Source organism: Lampris incognitus, chromosome 9 (genome assembly GCF_029633865.1).
Source record: "Lampris incognitus isolate fLamInc1 chromosome 9, fLamInc1.hap2, whole genome shotgun sequence".
Lineage (NCBI taxonomy): Eukaryota > Metazoa > Chordata > Actinopteri > Lampriformes > Lampridae > Lampris > Lampris incognitus.
The window spans coordinates 59,009,703-59,017,509 of NC_079219.1; positions in this window are offsets into that span (position 1 = coordinate 59,009,703).

Genomic DNA, 7,807 nt, shown 5'->3' on the forward strand with positions numbered 1-7,807 from the left:
TCATGGATAGTTGAGAGCCCATTAAGCTTAATTAAATCCCTCCAGTCATTCTGGCAGTTCCACTTAAAGGACATTGGAAACCTCTTTTCCATGCACTGGAAAATCTTCGGTTTGTGCACTCGAGGCAGTTGGTAAATGCAGGACTGACAGATGACATCTGTGTATAGTAGAATGTTAGTTTCTTCACACCACATCAACAGTATCATGTTTCTATGCATTGAGTGAACTTTCGGTCATTTTAGATTATTTTGAATTGTATGACTGCTGTTGAGCATTGCCTGGGTTGTGTTGTTTTTGAGGGTGTTGCTTAGACCTTGATTTAAGGTCTGAGGGCATAATTGTTAATGAATATCTACTGAATGAAGGCATGTTTACCACAAATGTGTGTTTTGTGTATTTATGTCATGCAGGGATTATGCCCACTTTATATACTGCAGGACTGTTCTTGCCACATTGAGTTAGTACAATATCAAAGGGTTGTCATGCTGTCCTCATAAAACCAATAATAGTTTTATATAGCTATATACGTAAACTATATATCCATCCATCCAGCCATTATCCAAGCCGCTTATCCTAGTCTCAGGGTCATGGCGATGCTGGAGCCTATCCCAGCAGTCATTGGGCGGCAGGTGGGGAGACACCCTGGACGGGCCACCAGTCCATCACAGGGCTGACATACACACACATTCACACCTATGGACAATTAGTACGGCCGATTCACCTGACCTACATGTCTTTGGACTGTGGGAGGAAACCAGAGCACCCAGAGGAAACCCACGCAGACACAGGGAGAACATGCAAACTCCACACAAAGGACGACCCCCAAGGTTAGACTACCCCGGGACTCGAACCCAGGACCTTCTTGCTGTGAGGCGACCGCATCAACCACTGCGCCACCGTGTGCGCCCCCCCCCCATGACCTTATTGAGGCTAATTTTCTTCAAAGTTCTTGGCTCCAGCCAAAGTAAGGAGGGCCCCCAAAGAAAGTTTTGCCCTGGGGCCCCTGTTGTCTAGAGCCGGGTCTGGCGAGAACAAACATTTTTCTAAGGTTTTGAATCACCGCAACCACGAGAGGTCCTTCATCATACACTCATAACTGTGCACAAAGAATGTTTAGGCTGACAGGTCCAGTTGTTTGCGAGATTAGCACACACACACACACACACACACACACGATGCATGCAACCATACACATAATCCCCTCCAGGCTACCTACCACCTGGCAGAGATAATAAAGCTGGATTAACTGTTTACACTCACGCATACACGACTCACATCGACAGTTGGCTCAGATCAGGCAGCGATATGATCAAAAGTTATTAAAAGAACTTTGATAATCAAAAAAAATGCAGACGTAAAGGGGCAACTTCCTCTATGTTGCAGTCAAAACAGGAAGTGTGGCATTTTGTTGTTGCTGCCTGATCTGAGTCAACCATAGATGTGAGTCACGGGAGTGTAAACGGTTTACTCAGCTTTATTAGATTATGAAAATGGAGATGGTGGCACTGACAAAAAGACAGGAGGTGGAGCTGGAGGTGGCAGAGTTGAAGATGCTAAGATTTTCACTGGGAGTGACGAAGAAGGACAGGATTAGGAACGAGTATATTAGAGGGACCGCTCAAGTTGGACGGTTTGGAGACAAAGCAAGAGAGGCAAGGTTGAGATGGTTTGGACATGTGTGGAGGAGAGATGCTGAGTATATTGGGAGAAGGATGCTGAATATGGAGCTGCCAGGGAAGAGGAGAAGAGGAAGGCCAAAGAGGAGGTTTATGGATGTGGTGAGGGAGGACATGCAGGTGGCTGGTGTGACAGGAAGATGCAGAAGACAGGAAGAGATGGAAAGGGATGATCCGCTGTGGCGACCCCTAACGGGAGCAGCCAAAGTAGTAGTAGTAGTATTAGATTATGAAAATAAAAACAGAGCTAAGGATAGACCCAAATGCATGCATAGCAAACCTTTTCTTTTTGGAAAGTGCAAGTTCATATTTGACTGGATTGCATTCGTGTGAGGTGCTGCCTACTAGGAGGCTGCACATCCACAGACTGACAGGTGCTGTGCAAAAGTCTTATAATGGCAGGAAAACACTGGTTTTTCTGTCCATGTATGTTTGTATCTGTCCGCAGCTAATCTCACATACTACTGGGCCTTTCAGCCTAATCATTTTTGTGCACAGTTATGACTCTATGATCAAGGACCTCTCATGGATGCAGTGATTCAAAACCTTTGAAAAACCTGTTTTATAACACAAGTGAATGCTAACTCCTCAGCTGGTTTTTCTCCTAAGTCTGACCAACGAAGACGTGGAGATATGCAGGCAGTGCCTCTGTGTTTTCCCTTCGCCCAGTAGGAGAAAAAAGGGGTGCTTTGTCAACAAATCTGAGCACCATATAAGGGGAGATGCAGGCATATCTCTCCTTATCCGGTGCTCAGACTTGGCAGGGATCTGCACTCTACTGAGGGTACTCTTCTAGTTGTACTTGAAGTCTGAGATTCTCTCTCCTGTTAGCTCAAGTGACCACAATTGTGTCCTCTGGAGCCCTAAAGCACAATCCAGATTTCCCCAGTGCAGTAAATGGGTAGTATATGACCTATAAAGAAGCCTGGGTTGAGTGAGTTTGGCAGGTGAACTACAATGGAAAGAGGCATACCAAAATCTTCCCCACCAAACCTTGATGAACTGAGGCCGATCTCATTAACAGCTCAGCTCTCTAAACTATGCTAACAGTATGCTATGCATTGGATCCTGAATGACATCATGCCAAATCTAGATCCCATACAGTTTGGCAGCTGATGGAATCATTCTACAATACACTATTTAGTCAGTTTGATGGACTCTATGTACAAGGCCTGTGATAATCCGGGCTCAGTGTGCACACTAATTACAACTGATTTTGCCAAGGCCTTTGATGCTGTAAACTACACAATGTCAGTACAGTGCCTCCCTGACCTTAGAGTGAGACCAGGATTGATCCCATGGATCTGGAACTTCATGACCAACTGCTGTCAGTGCGCTACCAGGGACATCGCTCTGATACTCCACATGTGAAGTTGCACAGGGAACTGTACTAGGATCTGAAGTCCTCTTAGTACTGATTAATAGTGCCCTCCAGGACAGACACTGGAACTATGTGGATCACATGACTCTGGCCCAGACATGGACGCTCCAACTACCCTGCACTCTCCAACAGACCCTGAATGGTCTTGATATCTGGGTAGAGGAGCATAAAGTGAAACTCAACCCAAAGAAATGTAAAATCTTACATGTTACCCACATGAAGCATCCACCCGCTGTCAAGACTCTCTTCATTGACGCAGTCAAAGACCTGGGAGTCACCATCCAGGGTAACTTGTGATGGGATAGTCAGGTGGACCACATGTTGACCTCGGCTAACCGGGAGCTTTTTGTGTCGCCTGAAGAAATTTGGTGTCCATGACCCAGAACTGGTTTCCATCTACACAGGTTGCATGTGTCTGGTGCTGGAATATGCAGTCTTCATCTGGCACTGTTCCCTGACTACAAACCAGGCTAAAAGGCTGGGAAGTATGTAGAAACGGGCTTGTAAAATCCTACTTGGCCAGAGGTACTCAGGGCACCCAGAGGCTCTCTGCACTCTCGGATTGTGCACTCTATGAGAGAGATGCACTCAGCTGTGTCTTGGCTTGGCCGGAAAGCTGTTAAACTACAACTTCAGTGACTGAGAGATACAGGAGATCACCAATCCCTTATATGTGCAGACTCCTAAATAACAGCGGATTGTAGATTTGAGATGTGAGATATTAGATTTTCAGCTTAGATAATTGCAACATTTTAAATTGCTAGACTACTTAGTATTGATGTTTTATTGCAACAGCAAAAATAATTCAGTGTTTTTGATGACAGTTGTCTTTATGAACCAGTAATAATGCTGAAAGCTCAATAAACAAAAAACAGTAAGTCACAAATACTATTTGTCTGATGACTGTTCTTGGTGCCCTCAGCTTACTAATGACACCCCCTTTTTGTGCTCAGACAGGAGACGAAGAGGCTGTAGATTGATGGTTGCTGGTGGGCATATCGCTTGTAGGATGAAAGGGGGGAATGATACCAAGGGGTACTAAACTAGAGGGGGGCCTTCAAGGGCATGAGGTGATATCGCAGACAAGTCAGGGTGGCAAGGCGTGTCTCACAACCTGATCGGGCGCCTAAAATGCACAGCAGTGCCTCGGAACCCTGGGGATTAGTTATCCAGTCTTTGCATGCCATTCTTTACCATTACCATGCCGACTGCGGGCTACTTACTGACACAGTAATGCTGCTCACTAATGAGAGGCATGAAGACCGTAGTGCAGGGCTGTCAAAAGAACGTACACTGCTATGCACATCCATCCATCCACCCATCCATTATCCGAACCACTTATCCTGTTCTCAGGGTGGCGGGGATGCTGGAGCCTATCCCAGCAGTTATTGGGCGGCAAGCGGGGAGACACCCTGGACAGTCTGCCAGGCCATCACACAGGGCCAACACACACACACACACACACACACACACACACACACACACACACACACACACACACACACCTAGGGACAATTTAGTACAACCAATTCACCTGACCTACAGGTCTTTGGACTGTGGGAGGAAACTGAAGCACCAGGAGGAAACCCACGCAGACATGGGGAGAACATGCAAACTCCACACAAAGGACGACCCGGGACGACCCCCAAGGTTGGACTACCCCGGGGCTCGAACCCAGGACCTTCTTGCTGTGAGGCGATCGCGCTAACCACTGCACCACCGTGTCGCCCTGTTTTGTTTGATATCACGAGGCTAGTACATAAAATGCTCTTTCATGACTTTCGACAAAGTAAAGCTCGTTCTTAGTTTGAAATTGTTTTGCATCAAGGTGGCTAAATAATTTCTCTTCTTTGCACCGTTGTCTCACCTACTGTGGACAATCCTCATGTCCTCAATGAGGGATTTGCCCATTTCACCGGTGCTCATATGCGACTTGTCATGTAGCCTCCTTAGAACTATTAAACGGCTATATATACAGTAAGGATAGTGTGTCAAGCGGATTTAGTTTCTGCCCAACGGGAGCCGAATGTGTGGGAGTGCATTTGTTGTGCACGTGCGTGTGCACAAGTGTGCGTGCGCGGCAGCATGCAGGTGAACATGCTGAGACAGCCCGCTGGGTTGTGATGATGGCAGCTTTTAGGAAATCTCTGACCTGATCACCAGGTTGGCTGTGAGGACCAATGGCTGACAGGTGACCGTTGCTGTGAGGATTTTGGCTACACTCCCCCCACCCCCCACCCAGAGACAGCAGGGAAAGTGACGCACTCAGGGTCAGGATAGGCAGCGGGTACATAGTTGGAATTCACGGATAAGGTTTCGCAACCTCTCCAGTGAAATGCATTATGATGAGCTGTGCCCTAATTATAGGGGCTGGGGGTGGCTGGGGGAGAGGTTAGGAGTCACTGTGGAAATGGGTGAACGACAAGTTTAAGAGCAGACGAGTCAGTAAACAGCGAGGACAAAAAGAGGCCGTAATCTTATTTCAAATTCCGTTTATCTGACAAGCGGAAGAAAAACAGCGACACATACATGTGTTTTACTTGAAGTAGAAAGAAGTACAGCTTATATTTTAAAAGTGGTGTGTTGGTAAAGAAAAAAAAGGTGATAATCCTCTGATGTAAACACTGTGTACTTACTGTATAAATACTACAAATACACTGAGTACCGGCAACAGCACTACAAAACGAACAAAAAAAAAAAGTAAAATATAAACACTTTATATACAGAGTTGTGCTTAAAAAGTGAGTCTGTACAACACGCTGTGATATACAAACCGACGGTTCAAATCCTCCTCACAGTTGATTTCATTCATACATGTGCATTCGTCTCATGTACTGGAGCAGCAGTCACTCAACACAACACACCTGGACAACAGACACAGAGTAAAACTGAGACATTAGCTAGTTTCCGTGACGTATGGCGTGTTAACAAGCTTAATTAATGCTACTTACAGATATCACATTAATGATGCAAGCCTGCCAGCTGGCCTGCCTGCCTGTGTGCCTGCCTGCCGGCCTGGCAGGGCACGTGTGGGGTTCATGTTTCAGATTAGGCAAAGTTGTTTTTTGTTTAATTGTGCATATTAATTGTGCCTGTTGTATCTATCGAGTTAGATAGAGGTATAATCCGTATTTAAAGGGCCTTGCAGGGGGTGTCCGGGTAGCATGGCGGTCTATTCCGTTGCATACCAACACGGTTCGCCGGTTTGAATCCCCGTGTTACCTCTGGCTTGGTCGGGCGTCCCTACAGACACAATTGGCTGTGTCTGCGAGTTGGGAAGCCGGATCAATCAGTCAATCAAGTTGCATTTTTTAAAGCGCCTTTCTAACTGCAGTGTGTCCTGGTCGCTGCACTAGTGCCTCCTCTGGTCGGTCGGGGCGCCTGTTTGGAGGGGAGGAGGAACTGGGGGGGAATAGAGGGATTCTCCCACGCGCTACGTCCGCCTGGTGAAACTCCTTACATGATGTTAGAAGGTGGGTTTATTGTGTTAGTGCGACTAAAACGGGACTTGTAAAACACATGTAAACGTGTCAGTCCCACTGAAGTCGTACTAAATCGAGTTTCTGGAAGTGGGACTAACACACCTAGATGATGCGGTTGGGGATCAATTTACTCTGGCATGTATACGCTTCCGTCGGCCCCGAACTGGCCTAGGCGTTCTGCACCATGATCTATAGTTTCCGCGGCCCAGTAGCAACCAGCTGAAAGGGGGCATATTGCCACCTACCATACCGGGGTGGGACATACTTCTGTCAATAAATCAATTCTCCCCCGGTTCTTGTGTACTGGGACAACGACAGTAGTCCAGTTACATGGCCTCATCGAGCTGTAACCGTAGCTCGACTTAACTGTGCATGTAAATGTGAGGAGTTTCACCAGGGGGACGTAGCACGCAGTAGTGTCAGGTGAAAGAAGCGGCTGGCGACTCCACATGTATCGGAAGGGGCGTGTGGTAGTCTGCAGCCCTCCCCGGCTCGGCAGGGGGTGGTGGAGCGGCGACCGGGAAGGCTCGGGAGAGTGGGGTGATTGGCTGGATACAATTGGGGAGGAAAAAGAGGGGGGGGGGGCTTGCAGATACAGGCTATGGGTCCTGTTTAAGTGAACCATGGCCCAAGCGTAAACCCAAGTGCAAGTGTGGCGCTGGTGCACGTGGGCGTGTCTAATATGTTTCTACTAATCGGGTTGGATTAGGATGAATATATTGTAAGCAGGTGGAGTCGGGGCGGACTTTGACTTGGCCAATCAAACCAGCTCTCCTCTGCAGAGGTACTGTGGTGCAGCATGTTGTCGTTTTGGTGATGGATGAGGAGGGAAGTCTGTTGAAATCGCGCTGTATGACTCCTCGATTAACTTGGACGGATGAAATTTGGCAGTGGTTAATTCTTTCCCTATGCCGCCACCTACTCCCAGTTATATGCTCCATCTCTACAGATTGTGACAAAACAAAATATATGTAATTCGAAGCTGCACGCAAGAAGATCGTTATTTAACAGTCTGGCTTACATAACCCGAAAGCTGACTTCAGTGCTCTCGTGTCGTGCATGAGCCTACAGAGACCGACAATGTACAAAATAGTTTAGTCTATAGCGTGTGACGTGGGAACGGACGTTCACACCGGATCCCGTGACTCAGTAAAAAAAACCCTCTCCCATCCCGTTCCCCTCATTGTACTGATAGCAGAATTCACTCCAGTCCCACAAGAATTCCTGACCAGATGTTATGGTCTAGTATAGTTGGTACTAGTGGACCA